The following is a 25,209-nucleotide window of genomic DNA, read 5'->3' as shown; positions in this document are numbered from 1 at the left end:
TGTAGAGCAATATCAACACTAAGGAAACATCAATTCAAGTGGATTCCAATATGCAATTGAAGTCATTAGTATGGATCGTGTCAAGCTTTTAAGCATTTACCTTATTTACTGAATGACCTAATATTTCTAAATGGTAATGGAGAGAGGCTGGAGTAGGAAGATAAGGATAGACTCTAATACAAAGGTCCTTAGGGCCCCCACCTGAATTTCAGAATTACTATCAAATAAATATTTACTAGTGTCCTTTCTCTTACATGTAGACAATAACTATAGATATAGGTGGTTGACTAAAAATTAAGCGCTAAGCTGCAATCAGATATTGAAACTGAATTCCAATATTCTCTTTAGTGAATCTCCCATGATATATATTCCATGCATGGAATATTTTATCTATGTGCATATTAATTAAAACTATTAAAGTAATCACTGAAAATATATCTCCTGATCTATAGAATATATGAAATGTATGTTCTCAGGTCCTTGTGCTAGATACAAAATAAATATGAGTAATGTGAATTAAAATTCCCATGAATGTATCATTTTGCAAAATGAGCTTTACAAATTCCATGTTTTATGCAATCCTGAAAAGAAAAAAAATGATTACCAAGCCAAATGATGCTGAAACAGTTTATCAGCTGAATGATGGCAGTCAGCAATTAAGAATAGTCAAGCTTTGCAGAAAGCAGCAAGATATTTAAAGGAAAGGTACTTTACAAATATTATGAAAAAAGTAAAATGTCTATGACTCTTTTGTGTTTTTAGAATAGGAAAATAAAAGTAAGAAAAGAAAAATTTAAAAGTAAAAGCACCAGAATACATTTTAAATTTTATAAAATAACAGTAAAACAGTATTATGAACCCTTAACTTTTGTCTTTTTAGATTTTAGAACAATAATAACATAACTAGGACTTGGTTGTAATTCTAGTTCTAGCACATCCATTTACAATTTATGTTTCTAAACCTCAGCTTTATCATATATAAGTGGACTCCTATGATAATGAAATGAGGTAATCAATGTACAATAACAGGCAAACCAAATGGCATACTGTAGCTTCCCATAATAGGTGTTTGGTAAATATGGGTTTGTTTTTCTTGTTTTCCTCTATGATAATCCATTTTTCCAAAGTATGAGTAAATGAAAAATAATGGTTACACCCATCACTTCAACAATGATTGTATTCACAATCAACTCTGTCCTTTCTATCTCTATTTTTAGATAAGGCCATAACATAAATGACTTACCTTTATTTTTAGATTAATTGGCTAATAAAATAATGTCCATGGAAACCATAAGATACCAAAGGAATGTAAATGCGAATAAGTTAATGATAATTTAGAATTTGTATTAGTTATGGTAATAGAAGTTCTTATACAGATAACCCCAAAATAATAGTTTAATGCAATATGTTTCTTTCTTTTTCACTATTCTGATTGTTGATGGTAAGAACTGTCACTGTGCTTCATAGTCCTTTAGGTGTTTAGTGACTTAGGAGTTAGAAAATACGCTTTTACATTTGGCTACTAAAATTTCCTTGAGAGCCACCCTCAATTCAGCAAGGACTGAGAAGGACAAAGAGACTGTTGAAGTCATGCGGCAAGTTTCGTATAGAAATGGCATGGAAGAGGCATGCATCACTGCTCTTCATAATCCACTGGCCAAGGCTTAGTCACTGGGTCATAACTAAGCTCAAGGGAGACAGGGAGAAAAGGGAAACTGGTTTTTCTGAATTTGCTAGTTAATCTGTGCCTAAGAAATAGTGAGAACTAAATATATAAATAGGAATAACACAGTAGCTTTTATATGGCTATGTGTGTAACATAGTTATCAAAAAGTTTTCCATGTGTGATAGAAAATTTAATTTAGAAATACATACATTCATTACAAAATGAGAAGTCTTTGTCAGTGCATATTAATCACCCCAGTGAGTGTTCAGTATTAGATCAAAAAGCAAGGATTTTTTTGGACTATATATATTATTCTGTATTACCACATATGTATATAACAGGTGGGGAAGCAAATTAATAACCTTTATAATATGTGTTAAAGATAAATACAGTACCTTTCATCATTAATGACTTTCTGGGGTGGGTGAAAGGGAATAGAAGTATTAGTCCCAAAATAGTAATTTTGCAAGTCTTGGAGTTAGATATCTTAATCCAACTATAAGCACGTTTTAAAGATTTTAAGGTTTGAGATATCAAGCTAAGGAACAAAGGAAATACTTTTAAGGTAATTAGGGGGAAAATCGCTCCATTTAAAAAAATTAAACCTATCTTCATCAACTTTCCCTGATATATTTAAACATTTCACTTAACCACTTAAATTTAGCTTTGTAAAAAGTGATAAGATTTTTCTAAATAAAATAATTTGACTCCAGAAAAGAATTTATTTGAACACAGAAAACAAAATTAATCTTTTCAATGAGCCATTATTCTCTATTAAATCTAGTATTAATAAGAGTCATTTGAGATCTTATACCAGTTCATGTTAGAACTCCTACAATTCAAGAAAAGAAAAAAAGAAGGCAATCCAGTAAAAAGGCATACCATGATTTAAGGATTAAAAAGAATTAAGGAATAAAGGAATATGACAGGCATTATTTAAAACAGAGAAAAAATAGGTTATTCTAATAAATGTTTTTAGGTCCTTTGAGGAATGTAAAAGGAAATAATATTACTTATTAATTTCCTTTTAATTATTATTAACTTATATACTCACATTTTCCCCAGTTTTTCATTTCTTTGTTTTTGCTTTATTTTATTTCATTTAATTTTTTTTTCGTGCCTGTGTGCCTAATAGATTTAGAGGGCAGTAGGTTGTATTTGTCTTTTGGCCGTTGACATTAATGAAGACCACTACTGCCAGGAGTTATTTCCTGTCACAAATAAGTGGAATATGAAATTGTATTTACATAAGTTAAAATTAAGCTGTTTTCAAAATGGGAGTTTTATACAATCAATATATGCACCAATAACACTAATAAAATTTTTCCAAACATAATTTTAAATGATATTGCAGAGTATATTAATAAAATAGGCTATACTTTTAGACAATAGTTATTGTTCAAATCCTCCAATTAATGACTCCCAGTGGAGAACATTTTATTTCCTACAGGAAGCTTCAAGTGTCAAAAAAGATGGAGTCTGTTAGAGAAAGATTAAATTAGTATGTTGGATTTCAAGAAAGTTCATAGCTTAATTCAGTTCACTTTGCTGAAGTGGTCTGTGCGATTTGTAGTCAAACCTTGTCAAGTAAAAGTTTATGCTAATCAAAATGTTTTTCTAAATCGTTTTAACGCATAAGTTAAATGTTTCGACAATATGATGCTGTTGTTTTTATTTCATCTAAGTTTCAAAAGGATTCATTAATGATGCTTTTCACAGACCACCATACAGTCGCCTAAACATTTTTTTAGTATCAGGGATGGTTTCAGTCCAAGTTTGGGAGATTAAAAAATCAACATGTATTCTTTGTCCAAATAACATGATACCAAGTATTATCATAGTTCATAAACTCTCTGAGCCTTGCTCTTTATCCTTCTAGTAGACTCTGTGAATGATTGCAAATCCCCAATCTTTTAGTTAGATAGATACATACATACATACATAGAAGATAGATGACAGATAGATATTATGTATTTATATTTAATAAATGTGTATCAGTCTTTATCTCTCTATATGTAGTTATTTCAAGAGATAAAAAAGGACAAACCTTTAGCTAGACTAACCAGGAAAAAGAGAAGCCTTAAATTCTTTTTTTTTTTTTTTTAATTAATTAATTTATTTATGGTTGTGTTGTGTCTTCGTTTCTGTGCGAGGGCTTTCTCTAGTTGTGGCAAGCGGGGGCCACTCTTCATCGCGGTGCGCGGGCCTCTCAGTATCGCGGCCTCTCTTGTTGCGGAGCACAGGCTCCAGACGCGCAGGCTCAGTAATTGTGGCTCACGGGCCTAGTTGCTCCGCGGCATGTGGGATCTTCCCAGACCAGGGCTCGAACCCGTGTCCCCTGCATTGGCAGGCGGATTCTTAACCACTGCGCCACCAGGGAAGCCCCGCCTTAAAGTCTTTAACTCAGGAATGAAAGAGGGAACATGATTACTGACCTTCCAGAAATAAAAAGGACTATAAGGAAATACTATCAACAGTATGCTTATGTGCATGTACAGATGTACACACACATATTTGCAGCCAACACTCATCAGGCAAAAAAATGTATAGTTATGGTTTTTGATTCAGTTATCAAGAATCAGTCTTGTGGCTTGGAAGCAAAGAAATCTAAATGATACTGTATCATTGTCAGCAAGGTGAGGGTGAAATAGTTTCATAGATTCTGAAGGACGGGCAGGAAGTACCAACTCTGGTTGGTTGACATTTGTTTGAGTTCCCAAACCTGAAACTTTTAACAGAATTTCTTGGGTTTGAGGAACAAAATGAAAACAAATTTGTTTATAAATAAACAAAAAACAGATTTATTAAGTCAGAATTTCCTGGAGGAAAGAATTAAATATTGTGATTTAAACATTAGATCCAGGTATTTGTTATGTAGTCAGAGCAGATATATTCCTGGAGGGGAAGTCTTCGTGTGATTGCATAAGTGTAAGGTGAATGATAACAAAGCTTCAGTTCTGAGTGTTAGTTTCCAGACTTTGAGAATGTAAAGCACCAGTCACAGAGCACACACTCAGTTAAACCTATAATAACATCTACCTATCTATTGGAAATCTGAGCATCAAATGCATACAAACACAAACAAGCTGCATATTAAATATGCTTCATTTGAGGCTACACATACAATTAATTCATAATGTTTTAAATTAAAAATTGGAACTGGAATTTAAAGTAGATGTGTTTAACATAAATCTCTATTTCCACAGGTAGAAAGAGAGAGAGAGAGAAGGGAAGGGGAGAGAGGAGAGCCGAAAGGGAAGAGATGACGGTCTTCATGCAATATAAATGCTATTATTTTTCTGTTGTTGTTTACTTTAGTGCTTACATTCTACTGATTTAATACACAATTTGACTAAAAAAACTCTTTAATTTTCAAGCTATTTCTTTTGTCTGCATATTTCTCAATATAGCTACATAGATATGTCAAATTTAAATATTTTCCATAGCATATAGATATGTAATTACGGCTATTTTTATATCTCTTAATAAAAAGAAATAGCTTAAGTATTAAATAATAAGATCACATAAAGACTCTCATGAGAATTTTTGGCCATAAATCATGCTTTGAATTTTCAAATATATGAGATAATTGATATGAGCCTCTAGATTTACAGGCTGAGAAATCGACTTTTAATTATTTTTTTTTTTATGTAGAATATTTTCAGTGTTTTTGTGAGTGAAAAGAATAGAGAGAAACTGAGGCTATTACATATACGTTAGTCTCAAAGTACAGTCACCCAATGGAATTACTCAGGTTACAAAAGGTCCTTTCCCATATACAAGCAAGTATCTCCTCAGGTTGAATCACATCTGCTGTGAAACTCTGTAACAGATAGAATTCCAGTCTGTCATTTAATTACTATAAAGAAAAAAAAAATACATGGTCTTTTGATTTATGGAGATGTTAATAATAAAATATCAGTCACAAAATTGTATTTTCTTTTTTTTTTTAATGGAGAATACTCTTTATTAGTAGAAGTCAATAATTCATCATATGACTTTATACTTTATGACCCAGGTCTAGAAACCATACAATTGCTAAACTAACTCCTCCCCACTATTAGAAGCAACCACTGGACAGTGCAAAGTTACCCCTCCCCTCTTAGTATCCAGGTCAGGACAGTATACATAACATCAATTTGGATGAAATTCATCCACAGACACTGATTCAAAATATGACAGACTTCGCTGGCTAAGAGAACGTGCAGAACTCTATTTAAGAATTTAGAGGGACCTCCCTGGTGGCGCAGTAGTTAAGGCTCTGCACTCCCAATGCAGGGGGCCTGGGTTCAGTCCCTGGTCAGGGAACTAGATCCCACATGCATTCCACAACCAGGAGTTCACATGCCACAACTAACGAGCCTGAGAACCGCAACTAAGGAGCTTGCCTGCTGTAACTAAGACCTGCCGCAACCAAATAAATAAATAAATATTAAAAAAAAAAAAAAGAATTTAGAAAAGACTGCAAAAAGCTGTGGAAAGTCTAATAGACCCATTCCCTGGCTATGAACCCTTTTAGTCCCTTAAAATTGCTAATACTACAATCTCAGACAACTGTAATGAGAGGAAAAATGAGCAAAATCACCTTTTGGTTTTTAATTATCTTATTGGTTTTCTTAAAAATAACAAGTATTTAATGTAACATGCAAATAGAAGTATATTTTCAAACATCAAAAGAGAAACTTGGAAAATAAAATGAAAAACTTTCCCAAATAAACATTTTGGTACGTACCTTTCCTGACTCTCTGCACCCATACCACATAGGCTTTTGATTTATAACTAGAATCACACTATATATAGTTTATCTAGAATTTTTTGACTTGTCAGTACATATGAAAAATTTGTTTTTCATTGCTATATTCGGTGAACGCAAGAGTCCCTGACACATAGATAGAACTCAATTTACCTCATGCTTCCTAACATCTCAACAGCACCCTATTACGCGAATGTCCCATTGCTCAATTATTTCCTTGCTGATGAACATGAAGTTAATTTCAAACTTTCCCTATTAAAAAAACCAAAACTCAAATTGGTTATATCCAGCTCAGATTTCTCCCCTGGGCTTCAAATTTGAAATGACTACTGTATTTCCACGTCTAACAGACATCGAAAGCTTCACACAGCCCAAACTGCAATTCTATAGTATCCTCCCCATTCCCAGCCCCCAAATCCCTTAACCTTCTCTTCCCTTCCCTACGACCACAAACCCACTCACTTAAACCAAAACCTCGCATTCTTCAACCAGCCAGTCCTGTCAGTTCTATTTTCTAATTTTTTCCCGGTATTTCTTTCCCTCCACGCCAGCCTTCACCCAAGCAACTTCATCTCGTTTAGATTAATGCAAAAATATCCTTCTTCCCTTCTTGCACCCCATCCCCCGTAATCTATTCTGCACAGAGCAAAACAACTTCATTAAAAACAAAGTTAGATCAGGTCATTCCTCTGTTAAAACCTTTCAACCATTCCTCAAAACTCTCAGAACAAAGCCCAAACTCCTTATCAGAACCTGTAAAATTCTAAAACGGCTCCTGCCCACCTCTCTAACTGGGCCAAATCCTCTTACTGAACCCAGCGCCCCAAACGGCACGGCCACGTGTTCACTGAAACATGCGCCTCCCAGGCCCAAAGCCTCCCCCTTCCTTTCAGAGCAGGGGGACAGAAAAGGCACCCACGCGATCCTGAGCACCGTCGTCCTCTCCTTACGTCTTTCCCTCTCCTCTCCTGCCCAACACCCGCCTTCCACCTGCAACGGCTCGATCTACCACCTACCTTAAAGGTGACGTAGCCGACGGACGTTTCAAACAGCACCAACATGGTGAGGACGGGTCAGGGCGCTGCGCGGCCCGCCCCCGAGCTCTTATATCAGTGAAAAAAGACCAAGTCTGCGGCTCCCCAAGGCCCGAAACGCCGCGGCTGGCCAAGCACCAGGGCGCCCACCTTCCCGCAAAGAACCAGGCCACGTTGCCTAAACGTTCCGCACTGCAGTATAAGCAGAACGCGTGAACGTGCTTCTTCTCCAAGGCTTCTGGGATAACACAAAATTGTATTTAATTCTCCTCCGTATCCTCTTATCCAATCCCCCTTCCCCTTTCCACATCCTTGCTCACAATGCCCCACTCCCAATTAAAAGTAACCATAATTTGTTCATTTTTGTAAAGTATCCATTTATTGAGAATTGATAAAACATTACTGAGATTTGCTGCTAATGCTGTTAGAAGGGGATCATATCTGAAATTGTAGGACTCTCCAACATTGTCATAAATTTGCTGGAAATCTGATCAGGTTTTATCATTTCTTTTCAGTGACAAGTTCTAAATATATATGATTTGTATTATATCCCCCTCACACTATCTGGAATTTGATATATGATATTTCACACATCACAGCAATTTTTCATTAAAATAAAATATTAAATGGGAACATGATGAATATTTACCTCAAAGCCAAGTCAGGATTCTGGGATTATAGCTTTAATAACAAAAACATGTGATTTTTCATGAAACTGATGAATTTGTTTGGGTTTGGAATGTCTTTTGCCTAATAATGACCTTAACGTGTTTGAAAAATGAAGATATTTTGATATATGCAAAATAGTTGCTGCTTATGAAGGTTAATAGATAGCATTTAAAATAATTATAAATTTCATAGATTTTCCAAGGGGTTAATTTCTAATATCTTTGAATCATTATGTCACAAGTTTTTCTTAATAATTATATCTTAGTTTTCTGATAAAATGATGTAATAGGATTTAATGCAACTTGATTCTTTGTAATAATAGATAGACCTCATATTTTATTTAATAATATGTAAATTATTATGCATCTATTATTAAAATATTGTAGTCTTGAGATAGCATAAAATATTATTGTCCTGTCCTTTTTGAGATCAATAATGGATTATCAATAAATTTTATATCATATAAATAAGATGCCATTTCATAAATCAGTGAAAACATCATAAATATATGAACATTGCTTAGTTACTTATTAAGAACCCAATCAAATGTAATGATTACATAGTAAAATTTTTTGAATTAATTAAAGTATCTCTTTTTCTTCTTTCCCTTACAAAATATTTGTCTTAATTTATACCATATTAATGATTAAGTCATAAGGAAACAATTATTGTACATACACTTTATGAAAATTCTGATAATTTGAAAGTTATTTTTATTGGCTTTAAATTAAAAGCAAGCTTTGTAAAATACACATTTAAATAAGAAAGAAAGAAGTGTGTGCTCATGGAATTTTTTTTTCTCATAGGGAAAGTAGTTGTCACATTCCTCTTTATGTTTCCTCTTTTGGAAATCAGCTTCTTTTCCCCTTCTTTGCAACCTTTAACAATAGGACTAAATCACGGAGCTTTAACCCATTACCTCATGTATGCACATTCTCTGCCACTCTAGACCTTGAGCGATGCCAAAGGTGGTCTATGAGAGAACGGAAGCCAAATAGAATGAGTGCAAAGGCAAGCAGAGGCGACTCAGGAGGTATTTTCTGTTGGAATCCTGGGAACCCACATGAATATAGTGTAATTTTGGCATTGTAGAAATAGAAGCAGAATACAAGTAGGCAGGGATTGGTTCAGAGATTATGGTACCTCACCTTTCTTCGAGTCCTATGTGGCATGGAAGGGATCCAGAGGTTCTAGGGAGGAAGGTCAAACATAGCTGAGACTTGGGAGAGAGCCCTGACCTTCAAAGGGTGGTGTAGTTGAGTGAAGAGACCTTGAATTAGAATCTGTGGAATGTATAGTTTAGGCAAGGACCATATAGAGGACATAGCTAAGAATCTGGTATTTGCAGAACCAGGGAGAAGTGCAGGGGACAGACTGGAAGATAGTGGGCCCTGACTACATCCAGATAAGAGACCATACATTAACTGTAAATAGTTTTTATTAGGAGAAGCAGCGATAGAAAGCACTGAAATGAATCCAGGAAATGGACTCAACAGTGGAGTGAGCAGGTAACAGAAAAAGACTGTACAAATGATCAATCACTCTTTCCACCATGAGGATATATACACCTTCTTTTGTCCCTAGATGCCAACATGGTATGCCTTAAATCCTTGGGTTGCCTCTGGATTTGGGGGTTATTGTCTTTTAACAAAAATGAAAAAAATCAGCCATTATTTGAGCATCTCTTCTTTCCCATTCTCTATATTCCTGCATAATCAGGTATGTGTTCAGCTATCTCATACTATCCTTCATACTATTTAACATTCTCTCGTATTTTCCATCTGTCTACCTAGACTACATTCTATACAATTTATGTTTTTCAGTTTATTTATTGTTTCTTTAGCTGTGTTTAATCTGCTAGCTAGCTGTGTTAATCTGCTAGATCTATCATTGAGGTTGAAATTTGAACTACCCTATTATATTTTCATTTCATTAAGTTTTTCTTCAAATATTCTTCTCCCAAGCTTACAATTTTAGTCTTATCTTCTAATGCATCAAATGTACCAAACATATTTATTTTATATTTAATTCAGGTAATTGCAATAGCTGAAGTTATTTTGGATCTGTTTCTGCTGTTTCAGTGAATTAGGTATATTAGAAAGTTCAGGATACGAAATTTACTCAGAGTTTGTCCCATGTTATAAGCGCAGTGGTGAGTAAAATCTGTATCCTATTGTCCCTTTCTTTGATGTTACTAGGTTTGTCTCTTTTCTTCCTGTCAAGATCTACTACTTTTTTCTTGACCTTCATTCATTTTGACCCTTCCTTTATTTTGTTGACTTTTTTCCCCTATTTTTAATTCTTCACTCCTTCCATCCTTCTCATTCCTCATGCTGTACCTATCTCTTCATTAGGACCATCACCTCCTTTCATATGTCTGTACCTGTGATTTAAGGACAAATTACAGAATTTCAAAGTGAATCAAGTAAATTTCCTACAGGTCTGTGATTGTAAGAAGGGTGTGTAACTAAGTGTAACCAAATGAGTAAAGTCATATGTGTCTTTCTAGCAGACACTATGGTCCATCACTGACTTTCTATGTAGCCTGAAATAAATAATTCATCTTAGTATTCTAGGTCCTTCACTCAATAAAATTACATAACTGGTATTTATGGAAATATAAGTTTTCTGGGCCTTAAGTTTCTGTAAGCTCCAACAATAGATTAATAAGGATTAATAGAAGGCATGTCTTTATTTATTTACATACTGATGTCATTCCCTCAACATTGATCTAATATTGATAGAAGACAAAAATACTAAGTGAAAAGGACTTAAAATTTCTGGAAATATTAAGAATATATTATATTCTTATACAATTTTCCTTTTTACAATGCTACAGATGAGAGATATTGTTCATAATTTTAGTGATAGAGAGCTATTCTCCTAAAGAATTGGCACTCATCATCTTTCCCAACAATGACAACTAGATAACTGCTTATGTTTTCTGTTGTGCCTTGTTTTCTATGAAACTCTGGGACATCTGAAGCTCATGCATAAAAAAGGCATTAAGATGCATGCTTGGTACCTTTGCTATTTTCTTCTTTGACTATGATTTTCTATTTTTGTTTTACCATTTCATTTTCTATGACTTTTCTGGTAAGCCATCAGCCTTGAAACATTTGCATGAAGAGAGAAATATATGTATACACATATATATGTATGTGTGTGTATATATATATATATATATATATATATATATATATACACACACACACACAAAATGGCTTGTAAATGGGAGATTCCGCAAATAATTTAGAAGGTTCTAAAAAGTCAAGTAATCCCACATGCATTTGACATTTTTAGAATGACAACAATCATTATTTCTTATGATCTTTTTTCTTTGGATCAGAGATTGATATTAGCTGAACAATGTAACAGCAAACCAAATTCTGTTTTCACCTGTGTTATCATGGAAATTAACTTAAAATTTCAAAAATATAACACAATTTGTATTTTGATTGTAACATAATTTTCATAAACTTATAGAACTATGTCAATATAGAATAGAAATGAACACTATAATACATGAACACAAAGCAATCTTAGAGATGAATATATATAAAAGTCATGTTTTTCATCCATCTAAATCTTGTCTTTTTCACTTTAGCCAGCATGTGATTGACATTATAGAAAATCATCTTAAACAAAGAAATGTTACCTATATGTGGATGAGGTGGGGAGGTTTGATTTTATGTGTCATTGAATAAATAGAAATTTATTTTATACTTCATATTATTGGAGGAAATTGTTATTGCTTAATTAGTAAAAATCTGGTTTTCCCATGCCCTATCACGTCTTGTACTAGATATAGGATCAATCTTTAGATAAATATTTTTAGAAATAAAAGAATATATATGTATATTATATTTGTTTTATAATAGATAAGGTATAGGTTTTCTCTACTAAAATCTAATTAGCCATCTCTAGTGTGATAGAATAAGGGAATGAAATCCAAGGATCCCAGAGAAGGCTATCAAATTGATGGATTAATGGAGCCCAATTCATTCAGGTTTTCTGATTTGTTTTTTCACTTGGTTCCTATATTTTTCATTTTATACCATTCTGTTTAAGAAATGTTCAGTTTTTGAATCTTTAAAATTGAATTATATTTATAATATAGTAAGTATCAAATAATTCATTTAAGAATACAGTTTTCACTGCTAGCTATAGTATTTCAAATTTGTTTATTTTCTACTTTTAAAATGTGTCATCCAATTATATTAATAATTTATATAGTTTATTTATTAATATTATAGACAATTAAAGAATAAACCAATGGGAACTTCTTTAATTAAAGGGAGCTTATTTTCTTCCAACAAAGGAGAAAATTATAGAAACTTTAATCTCTCAGAAAGTTTGGCATACAAAATATCAGTAAGCATTCCAAGTTTCAATCTCAAAATACTCCTAATTTTATACTAAGAAGTGGTTAACCAGTTCATATAAATCATTTCTAATAAATTAAACTTATGTCACTGGAGAATGAAGACAAAACATAATTTTAAAAATGAAACTCTAATATGAAGGTATTATTTCACTTCATCTATTAATGTGGTCTTCTGAAAAATTTAACTTTTAGTCTAAATTCTGTTTTCCCTCTAATCAAAGGTCAGTAGATAAATTAAACATATGTCTTAGGGAATCTTGATCTTCTTTGGGGAGAAGGGGAAAAAAATACTGGAGCAAATAATTTGCAAATTTAAATTCACCAATGCTTACCAATTCTGATTTTTTACATAAACCCTGGAAACATGGATCAGTGCATTTTTTGTGGGCATATAAATTTGTAAGGTAAATGATATTGGTTCTTCAACATTAATGCACCTGAACCAAGAAAAAAATCTTTTATTATACTATTATGCAGTATGGTAGCCATGCAGATATTATACTCAGATCTTTAATTGTCTCCATAGAGATCCAGAGATGATTAAATTCCCAGCCAAGGAAGGTCTCTTACCTAAGACATGGAAACAAGGAATGAAGACATCAAGATGAGTTCCCCTGATCACCAGGGCTCCTCAGACTTCTCTGAACACTCGGAGCTTGTAGAGGTGGCCCATCTAATGTATTAAGAACTTGCACTTCCCTTGCTTGAGGAGATACTGTGGACTAATAGGCATTCCCCTCAGGAGCTGTCCCAGGCTGATAATTACAGTTAAATCTTAGCATAACCAAGCTGGCAATATGTTAACTTCAATATAGAGAAAAGAGATTACAACCCAAAGGAGCTGTAAAAATTAGCTAGCATGTAACAACAGGATCCAAGGGAGTACTCCTGGTATTGGATTTTGTCCCTAGCAACACTATGTTTTATTAACTAACTCATCAACTTCCTGTCAGTAAAGCCCTCTTGGCTGTTCCTCTGACCTTGCTGATTTTTACAGTGGTTAAGTAGCACCACTGGCCTCTACTGCTGTATTTCAAGGGACCTGGAATAGGAACTAAATAAGCAAGAATTCATTGACTTAGGGGCACTTTTATGGAACAGAATATTTAACTCCCTGGCAAGGACCCTAGGGATTATGCAAATGAGCTGCTAGGGTGGCACTTATAAAACCTAGAAAAAGTGATGACCCCTAGTGAGGTTGAAATGCCTGAGTTACCTTGGCAGATATTAGATAAAGGAATAAAAAGGCTGAAGGGGCATGTGTATAAAATAATTATGTAATGTAAGACCAGAGCATCCACAAAAGAGCATGTGCCATAGGAAGGCCCAGAGAACTCACATTTAGTCAAAGATTTAATAACTGCAGTGGTGAAAGGGACACTAGCATCGCTGAGAGGAGGCTCTCCTCCACAGGCTGGAGCTAATGGTAGAAGATGTAGCCACAGAGCTTGTGTGTTAATAAAAAGGAAAGAATGGATCTTCAGAATAATAGAGGCCAGGTGTTGTTGCTTAACCACCTGACGCCAGAGAGTCACAAATTGCTGAAAAGATCAACAAGGTTGGAGAATGGTAGAGACCTTTACTGAGAAGGAGTTAAGTTAGTTAATAGAACGCAACATTACTGGGGCAAATCAAGCAGGGAATGAAGATGCTCTTCAATATCTATAATCAGAAGAAAGCATGAATGGAACAGTAGGCCTCTGAAGGTGGTTTCCCCCAAAAAAAACTTATGATCCTTTTCTCAGTTCCCAGACATGAACCAATTTTCAGATCCAGAACTTGTTGACTTAAGTCATTATGTACTGAAATGATTCCTCCAGTTCTTCCCCCAAAGAGCCTATGGATATTTACTCAGGTGACTGCAAACCACGTGAAGGCAAACACCCAGATATTTGAGGACTGTTGGATATAGGGTCATAACCGATATTTATACCTAGAAACCTGAAGTGCATAAAGGCCCCATATTTAAGTGGAGGTATGCAGGGGCCAGGTATTAAGTGAAATATTAACTAAACTTGTGTGATTATTTCCCCAGCCCTTGAGTGTTATAATTGGAACTGATATCCTTAGCAATTTAAGTCCTTCACCTACAGGGTAAAGCTGTAATAGAGGGAAAGACCAAATAAAAACCTCTGAAATTGTTCACTTTCAGGCAAGAGAGTAAGTCAAAACAACAATGCATTTCATGAAGGAATGGGGACAGAGAGTGAGTAATGGTAAATAATGGTGCAATACTCGAAGTTCTAAAGTATTCAAACTTGGTGGTCTCAATGTAATTCCATTCAATTCATCAGTGTGTCCTCTGCCAAAATCTGATAGATCTTGGTGGCCATCGCAACTCAAACAAATAGTAGCCACAGTTGCAGCTGCCATTCTGGCCATATTTATTGTTGCCATAGATTAATAAGACCTCAGATGCATGGTATACAGCTGCTGATTTGGAAAATACACTTATTTTTATCCCAACAGAGAAGACGATCCAAATCATTCCATACCCACCTGGACTGTACAACAACATTCATTTACAGTTTGCCCCAGGCCTATGTTATATCTCCTTTCCTCTGTGCTCTAGACCATCTGGAAATCCCATAGAATGTCACTCTGAATCATTATATCAATAGCATCATGTTGATCAAGACGGATAAACATGAGATAGCTAGCCTGCTGAAGACTTTTGTAAGCTACATGCACTCCATACCGTGACAGATAAACCTTTTGAAGATGGAAGGCTCTGCAACTTCTGTAAAATATTTAAGGATACATCAGACAGAATACAGCAAGAAATTCCCTCCAAAGTAAAAGTCACTTTGCTGCATTTTGCATCATCTACTGCAAAGGAGCCACAGTGCATGATAAGCCTCTTTACGTTTTGGAGGTAATACATTTTACAGCTAGGGCTACTGCAACTGCCCTTATTCTCTGTGACATGGAAGTCGGCCTGATTTCAGTGGGGTCAAATGTAAGAAAGGGCTCTTCTGTAAGTTAGGGTACAATGCAAATAGCCTTACCCCTTTGGGCTTCACAATTGGAGACCTTATGTTGTTAGAGGTGTCATTGGTGGGATACGACCCAGTATGGAATGTATGGCCAGACCCAGTGGCAGAATCACAATGTGAGCCACTGGACCTTTGGAACAAAGCCATGTCACCTGTACTGGAGTATTACACCTTTCAAGAAATAGGTTTTAGTATGTTAGTAGTTCTGATAGAGACAAATGTTTGACTCTGGGTTACTAGGTGCCCATTCATTTGGAACTGCTCATTATGAGCTAAATTCTATTGGACCTACCAAGACATAAAGATGGACCAGCTCAGCATTAGTCCATCATATGATGGAAATGGTACATATACTACCAAGCCCAAAGAAGACCAGAGAGCATGAGTAAACAATACAAGCAAGTAGCTCAGACTTCCATGAAACTCCATGGTATAAAAAGGGCCCTTAGCTTACATATATGGCTACAAAGAAGGAGAGTGGTTCCCATTTAACTAGCTGAATGAGAAAGAAAATCTTGAGCTATGTTGATAAGTCCGCTCAGTGGGTGTATGTAGCTGAAAAATGGATGGCAGCTACATTACAGGGGCATTCAGGGTTTTCCTTGAGAGGTAATACTGAGGTAAAATCTTAGCAATGAACAAAAAGTTCATTCAATGAATGAAAAGTTTCAAGAAGTGCACTGATCATCCACTTCTGTGAGAGGTGGAGTGGTCTGAGGTAAGAATATATACAGAATTCTGGGCAGTGGCTCATGACATAGACTGCTGGTCAGGTTCTGGAATAACAATGACTAGAAGATCTGAGACAAAGAGGTGGAATAGAATCATGTACATGGACGTATGGGATTAGAGAGAAAGTGTGAGCATTTATGTATTAATGTTAATGCCCACCAGAAAATATCCACCATGGAAGACACACTGGAAAACCAAGAATACAAAAATGAACTGGCTAATCAGTATCAGCCAGCCTCTGTTATTAGCCATAATGGAATGATGGCCACAGGAATGGAATGACCACAGTGGCAGATATAGAGGCTATATTTGGGCCACAAAGCATAGACTCCTTCTTACCAAGGTCAGTCTAGCTATCGCCTCATGTGAATGTTTAGTCTGGCAGAGATCAATACAGATTCCCACACTATGGCACTATTCCTCAAGGAGAATTGTGGTGGCCCCCAAGCTGTAAGCTTATTCAGCTTTCTGCTTTCCGGAGAACTGCTTGTCTCTCTCTTGGTATGCACTCCTGACGCTGCGGTATTGAGCGTAAAAAAGGAAAATGGCTTGCGGCCAGTTTCGCTCCAGGTGCCTGCTCTGCATCTAAGAGCCCCTGGTTGTTCCCCAGAAGAAGGACGTGCTGCCCTGAGGGGGAAGTCTGTATCTCCAAAGAATGGCCCATAAGGCATGCTGACGCATAGATAGTGGCGCATAGATAGTGGCGCATAGATAGTGGCGCATAGATAGTGGCGACAGAATTATGCGGAAATACAAGGTTTACTGATTTATTGTCTGATATTCGTTCCGTACTAAACCTATATATACATTCATGCTCTTTGAATAAACTTGCCTTGCCTTGCAACCATCAGTTGTCTTGGCCCTTCTGACCCCATACTGGTGCTTTTCAGTTCCTTACCCCTCACCGCCAGGAACTTCTAGCTTTCTGCAGCCGGTCTGCGGCAGAGAATAACCAGCCACTTGGTTGCAAGTTGATCTCTTTGGGCCTCTTCCCTAATAGAAGAGCCAGGGGTTCATCCTCACAGGGACTGATACCTTTTCTGGGTATGGGTTTCCTTTTCTTATTTGCAGAGTTTCATCTAGCAACACTGAATGGGTCCCTACCAAGTATTTGACCCATAGCCATAGAATCTTATAGACCTTAGCATCCAGCCAGGAGACATTCACAACAGTGGAGGTGCAGAGTGGGAACATGACCTTTTGATCTGCTGGTTGTATCATATGACACACTATCAAGAAACAATCGGCCTGATAAATCATTGGAATGACCTATGGGAGACACTACTGTAGTGTCAGCCAGAGAACATACTCAAGTACCAGAGGAAATACTCAAAAAGGAGAGGTTACCATCCTCTAGGGTACATTATATATGCTAAAAGCAGGGCCTTAGTATGCATTCCTGAAAGGAAGAATACATGATTCTGGCAACCAAAATAGGAAGAAAGAGCAGCCCCACTTATCATCCCTACCCATGACCTCCTACTAGAGAACTTCTGTCTCCTGTCCCTAAAACTCTGAGCTCTGAATGATTAGGAGTGTTGGTTTCCATAAAGGCCACACTCTTGCCAGGGGACATAGCAAGTGTCCTATTGAAATGTATATTATAGCTGCTATCTGGGCACTTTGAATTCTTTGAATCCATTGATGAGTGGGTGGGAAGAGTCACCCTTTTGGCAAGAATAATTGACTCTGATCAACAGGAGAAGCCTACTGTTTTAACACAGTTGGAGCCAGAAAGTATAGAACCCCAGTGATTTACCTGTTTGCCATTTGATTCTCTCTTGCCTAACAGCAATGGTGAGTAAACAAATACAGCAACCCTGGCCTTTAGAAGCATAATATTATCTAAGGCTCAGAGGATTAGTGAATAAAAGTTTGGGTCACATTACCAGGAAAGTATTAATAAAGACCTACAGATGTGATAGCTCTGAATAAGGGGAATTTAGAATGAATAGTGCGGGGAAGAAGATGATTAACATTTGCAGCCTTAAGACCATCACTAGTGACATGAGCTATAATTTGTCCATCTAACTTCCCTCTTCTAAGTTTCTCCTCAGACAACAGGCTACAGAAAACCTGGAGAAATCACTGCTAAGAAAAATGTGGAGGATTGATGCAGCTCAAGAGGGGTAAGAAGTCAGCTATACAGGCTAATAAGTGTGCCACCCAGATCTCCCTTCAAGTGAGAAACTGATCTGAGAATTATAGACAACAGCCTCCAGCTTCTATATATTTCTTTTGAATTCACTGTAGCACCAAGGCCATATTCTCTCTGGGCTGCCCCCAGCCAATGTCTAAGCATGGCAAAGGTACTAGAAGTACTATAGCTGTAGTCTAAAGTGCTTCCTACTATCTACTCTCCCTTTCTTCCCCTTCTTGTTTCACAGCTATCAGATGTTCATTAAAAGTTTTTCTTGCCAACCCCTGATCCTTCTCCTCTTCAGCTTTCCTAGACATTAACCTTAATAAATCCCATTCATGTTTAATTCTCTCCATGCTTCTACTTCTTATAGGACCCAACATGGCACACTAACTCTACCAATCTTCTAACTCTTGCACCCAGAGGAAATGAAATAAGACCCATAGCACTAGTAGTACCTTAGTTCAATTATAGTTAATCCATCACAAGGTACATTTACTGAGTGCCACAATATGGCAGATAGATATAGATATATATAGATATAGATACAGATATAATCACCAACTATTGTCATACATGTACACATATAAATGAATGAGATATGGTCTTTATTGTCAAGAAACATAGGGTCTATCTGGAGAGACAGATACACGCAAAATTACTAAAATCACATTCATTCAGTGATAAGACCATGTCATAAAGGAAATGTATCAAAGTGTTTTGGGAGGAGAGAATCTCTGGGAGGATTTTATAGTGAAAGCTTCTAGCACTGATCTACTTGTGGTACATTATATTTTCCAAAAATGACCATAAGAGCATTTGTAGTCTCACATGATCTTTCAGAAACTTGTCACTCTCAAAAGGTAGAGTCCATTTCCTCTCCCTTGAACTTGCTATTGTATTTGAAACTGACAATGAATAGAATGCAGCAGAAGCGATACTGCATAGCTGCTGAGGTCTAGGTCCTAAAAGGCAATGCAGTTTCACCTCAGGGTAGATGAGCCAATACATAAAAAACAAAACAAAAGAAAACAAAACAAAAACGCTACCTTAAAGATTCCGTGTTGGAGAGACTCAAGGAAAGACTGCACAGAGATAGAGAAAAACGGTCAAGGAGGCCCAACTCTAAGGCTTCCTAGTCCAGGTCCCAGACACATGAGTAAGCAACTCATCAGATGATTCCAGCAAGCAAGCAGCCTTCCAGCTGCTCCAGAGGCAGCAGAGCTTAGCTTTCCTTTTCAAGGACTTTCCATATTGCAGTCCAAATCACAACTAAAACAAATATTATTTTAATCAGTTAAGATTTGATATACAAAATGAGGTCAAATGTACAAACTTCCAGTTATAAATAAGTCATGGCAATGTAATATACAGCATGGTGATTATAGTTAATAATACTGCACTGCATATTTGGAAGTTACTAAGAGAGTAGATCTTAAAAGCCCTCATCAAAACAGAAAAAAGAAAATTTATAACTATGAATGGTAATGGATGTTAACTAAACTTATTGTGGTGATCATTTCACAATGTATACAAATATCAAATCAGTATCTTGTACACTTGAAAGTTATAAAGTGTTGTATTATACCTCAATTAAGAAATTTGGTGTAGTTTTCTAGATTCAATTGCAAATGAATTTCAACAGTTTTTCAATTGATTGATAAATAGAAGTGTATATGAGTGTGCATGTATTATCTGTTCATCATATATTCATTCAGGGGATTTCCACTCATTGATTTGTATGAGTTCTTCATTTTTAAAATATGATATTAGTATGATTCATAACTGTTATTTTCAAATGACAAAGAATTTCTCGACTGAAGCTAAAATGGAACTTACTAATTCATAGAGCCAGAAGGGCCAGGCCTTTAAAAATTCCAGACATACAGTCAAATGTTCAAACAATATTTTAAGAATCTTCCATTTTATCTTTCAAATGTAGTCTTTTTTTTATGTTGTTCATTTTTAACCAGTCTCTCTCTTTGTGGTACTAAAAATGGCCCTCAGCAGCTCTGGATTCCATGATCCACACAGTCAATGATACCATCAAACTCAGACCATTTCTTAGAAAGTCGTTGTAGCATACTTCCTGAAGATGATTCCTTGGGTTGGCTGGAGAAATATATCCATCTGTGAATTGATACGTATGGCCTGGGAGATGGGTTGCCCTCATGCCCTCAATCTTAGCCCTAAGACATTGGTTAAGCTCCATCAAAAAATACAGACAAATTCACTGAAATATCCTTTTAAATCATTTATTACAAATATATTTTCCTGTTTCATTTTTGGCCATTTTTTTTTAGGTATTTCTTCTTTGATGAATAGTTTTTCATTTTCATGTAGACAAGAGAATTGCTCTTTTCCTCTTTTCTCTTTCCTTCAACAATTTTTAATGACTTCGTGTATTTGATAAAAGTTATTTTCTTCTACTTTTAGGCAGTTTTTGATATTTATTAAACTTTAATTACATAAAATTTGAAATTGATCTGAGCATCTATATTGATTTATTTTTCCAAGTGTTAGCGTCTTATCTGAACATCATTTGTTGGATAATTCTTCCTTTCTTCATTGATTTGTAAATCGTCTTGTCATAAATTAAGTTTATATGCATAGTAAGTATATTAAGGATTATTAGGGGCTATGAATTTCACTAAGTTGTTGGCTTTATTTTTTATCAGTAGCACATTTCTTTGACTTCTATATCTTCTCATAATTTATTATTCAGGAGTTTCACTGATTCTTCCAATTTAAATTACTCATTTTTATGCCATGCTTTAGCCAGTAGTTCAACCCTCAGAAATATATTTGTTGTAATGAATTGTCTCAGCTTTCTTTCTTTTGAATGAATTACACTTACTTTGTAACAGCTTTATTGAGGTAAAACTGACATACTATAAAGTCCACATGGAAAAAGTGTAAAATTTGAAGCTTATATATGCATATACCTGTGAACTATCACCTCAATCAAGATAATAAACATATCCATCACCCCCAAAAGGTTCCTCATGCCTTATTTTAATCCTTCCTTCCTGCCCTTTTCCACGGTTGACCTCTTGTAGTCAGTGGTCTGCTTTCTGTTAATATATATTAGTTTGTATGTATAAGATTTTATATAAATGCAATCCTATAATATGCATTCTTTTCATCTGGATTCTTTCACTCACCATAATTGTTTTGAGCTTCATCCATACTGTTGTATTAACAATCTCCTCCTCTATATTGCCAAACAGTATAATTCATCTGTCAGATTTGCCACAATTTGTTTATCCATCCCACTACTTATGGCTATTTGAGTTGTTTCCAGTTTGGGGCTATAACAGAAAAATAGGCTTCTATAAACATCTGTGCAAAAGTCTTTGTGTAGATATAAGCTTTCATTTTTCCATGATAAATAAATATCTAGAAATGGAATGGCTAGGTCTAATAGCAGATGAGTGACTGACTTTATCAGTGTCTAGTCGTGTTTTAATCTTAGATTTAAAATGAGGAGTCAGCTTTATACCTACTTGCTTTCATAGGAATTATCATCTGTTATGAATCAGATGAGCAAGGGAAACATTACAAAAAGAGACAAGACCATGGGGTCCTAGAATTTAAAGCAAGAACAATTCTTGATGATCACAGATTCCTAAGCCCTCATTTTACAAAGGGAAAAAAACTAAACAAAACAAAACCTCAATATCTGAGAAGAGTAAGTGACTTGCCCAAGGTTACACAGAATCAGGACAATTTTCCAAAGATAATTGCTGATCTATTTATTTTACCAGTAACATTGGCTTTAAATTTTTTTTCAGTCATCTTTTTTAGGAAGGAAAACATGCAAAAGTGTTTTTTTTTTTTTTAATATTTAGAGCAATTTTACGTTCACAGCAAAACTGAGCAGAAAGTACAGAGATATCCCATATACTTCCTGCCCCAAAACAAACATAGCCTTCCCTGTTATCAAGAGTCTCCACCAAAGCAGTACATTTGTTACAACTGACAAATCTACATTGACATATCTTTGTCACCCAAAGCCCTTAGTTTTACATTCGGGTTCACTCTTGGTGTTGCACATTCTATAGGTTTGGACAAATGTATAATGACATATACCCACCATTATAGTATCATACAGAATATTTTCACTGCCCTAAAAAGCCTCTGTGCTCCACTTCTTCATCTCTCTCTCCCCCTAATCTCTGGTAACCACTGATCTTTTTACTGTCTCCATAGATTTGCCTTTTCCAGAATGTCACAGAGTTGGAATGACACAGTATGTAGCCTTTTCAGATGGGTTTATTTTACATAGCATGTGTGCATTTAAATTTCCTCCATGTCTTTTCATGCTTGATAGCTCATTCCGTTTTACTGCTGAATAATATTCCATTTTATGGATATTCCACAGGCTATCTCTTTACCTACTGAATGTCATTTGGTTGCTTCCAAGTTTGGGCAATTATGAATAAAACTGCTATAAACACCTTTGAGCATTTTTTTGTGTGGACAATAATGGACTTTTAAAGAAACTACAAACTGTTTTCCAAAGTGTGTAATTTTACATTTCCTACCACCATTTTATAAGCATGGAGCTTATTCTCCAATTGGAGCAGTTTCTCCAGTTCTCAGCCAATACTTAATATGGTCAATCCGTTTAATTATAAATATTCTAATAGGTGTTTTCGTGTATCCTATTGTGGTTTTATTTTGCATTTTCCTAACAAGTATTTGTTGAGCATCTCTGAAGGAGCTTTTATGAGACCCAAATATCACTTGACATCAAATAGGATATCATTTGACATCTAAATATCAAATACTTTTCTCATTTTTGAGCTTTCTGGTTCCTTTACTGATTTTTTCAGAAATTTTGTATATTATGGATCAAAGTCCTTTATCAGATACATGATTTGGAAATATTTTCTATCATTCTATGAATATTATTTGTCTTTTCTTTCATTTGACATCATTTAAAATAAAAAATGTCTTTCAATGATGAAATTCAAAGTTTATAATTTTTTCCTATTTTGGATTGTGTTTTTGGTACTGAAACTAAAAAATCTTGGTCACTGAAAGTAATAGACATTTTCTCATTTTATTGTTGGAGTTCTATACTTTTAGGTATAGACTTATGTCTGTGATACATTTTGAATTTCCATTTGAATTCATATATGAGGCAAGGTATGCATTCAAGTTATTTATGGTTAATTTCCATTATGTATATAGAATACATTCAGGAAGATAATTTTTGATAAATTGAATAACATTATGAAATAAGATTCTTTAGTGCTTTTATCATTATTTTATCATCTGAAACCTACTTTGTTTGACATTAATGTAGTCACTCCAACTTTTTCTTTCAAATAGTGTGAGCATGTGTATCATTTTGTATCCTTTTAATCTATTTATTTATATTTAAAGTAGGTTTCTAGTAGGTAGCATAGAGTCGTGCCTTCCTTTTTGCTCCAATCTGACAATTTCTGCCATTTATTGGGGTATTTGGATACTCTATATTTAACATTATTATGTATATGTTAGTTATAGTTTTCAGTTTAGGTCTGTTCTTTTGACATTTCCTTTGTATTTGTCCCATATGCTTTAGTTCCTTTTTCCTCTTTTTTCTAACCTCTTTGGATTAATTGAATATTTTTTATAATTTCATTCTATCTCTTTTACCTATCACTCACCAAACGCTGATGGCAAAATGACATTCATTATTGTTTCCACAGGGGAATATCTCTGTTTTATAGTTCCTACAGATTATATAATCGTTTCACCATTTTTTTCCATTAGGGGTTTTGCATGCAATAGTTCATCTTATTTTTTTAGACAAAATCATTAATCTCTTTTTAAATTATAGCTACACTTTATTTATCCAATTAACAGCTGATATTTTCTGCAATGATAGGCTATTCAGGTCTTTCTCCTGGATCACCTAAGATTTTTAAAAGAGAAAAGCCCAAGAGTCCTGGTCAACATGACACAAGATCACAGTGAGAAAATGTATTTAATTATCATCCTCCTGTGGTCACACCATCTTCTAAACTGAATGTTAAAATCAATTGCATATTGGATTTTACAAATGATTTTATTCTTTGGCCCTTTAATTCTATTGATTTGGGCACCCTCCACCCAAACTTCACTTTGCCTGACGTTCGTTGCCCGTTCCTTAAATCATACCATCACTTCCATCTCTGCATCTAGTACAATCTTATTGCCTAAGAGAATACTTCCAAATATTATTTTACTCTAAATTATTTTGAAATATTTTAAATTGGTTTAATTCTATTAAAAGTCCAAGGTAAAACAAAACACACTTAAATATTTAAATGTTAATTAATTATAAAGAATTCCAGTATTGTAATTGATTCAACAAGTCCATAAGACCCTTAAATGTATTTATGTAGTATTTTCTTTAATGTGTTCTAAACATCATTTTATAATTTACTGTTAATTCAGCAAGAATATTTTATTAAGCACATGCTATAAGCCATGAATTCTGCTAGATGCTCTGACAATTCATGACTCAGAGTATTTCTCAATTAGGTATTGCTCTATCATTTACCACCACTCAGATTTATGCTTAATGTGTTTATTTGAGCTGCACTGCTTATTAGGAAAACAAGCATTTGAACAGACCATACCATTTACCGTATTTATTTCTATCAGTTATTTCTTGCAATTTAATATTAAATAATTAAGATAGAAATGAGACTATTTGCATTTGTATTAGTAAATTGATCAAGTTATGGTAATAGGCTCACATAAACAACTTCACATTATTATCTGAAAAAAAGCTATGAACAATGACAAATTTCATGAACTAAATATATAAAGGTGTTTATCATCATGACAATGC

General features: G+C 34.9%; 1 pseudogene; it reads right to left on the bottom strand.

Annotated features, from left to right (window-relative positions):
* The window catches only part of LOC130708066 (dysbindin-like), a 125,737-nt pseudogene that overhangs the window by 29,904 nt on the left and 70,624 nt on the right, over positions 1 to 25,209 (bottom strand).

This window comes from Balaenoptera acutorostrata, chromosome 4 (assembly GCF_949987535.1).
Source record: "Balaenoptera acutorostrata chromosome 4, mBalAcu1.1, whole genome shotgun sequence".
In the NCBI taxonomy this organism is placed as follows: Eukaryota; Metazoa; Chordata; class Mammalia; order Artiodactyla; family Balaenopteridae; genus Balaenoptera; species Balaenoptera acutorostrata.
The sequence above is the reverse complement of the archived record's forward strand: the minus strand, read 5'-3'. Positions and strand labels throughout refer to the sequence as shown.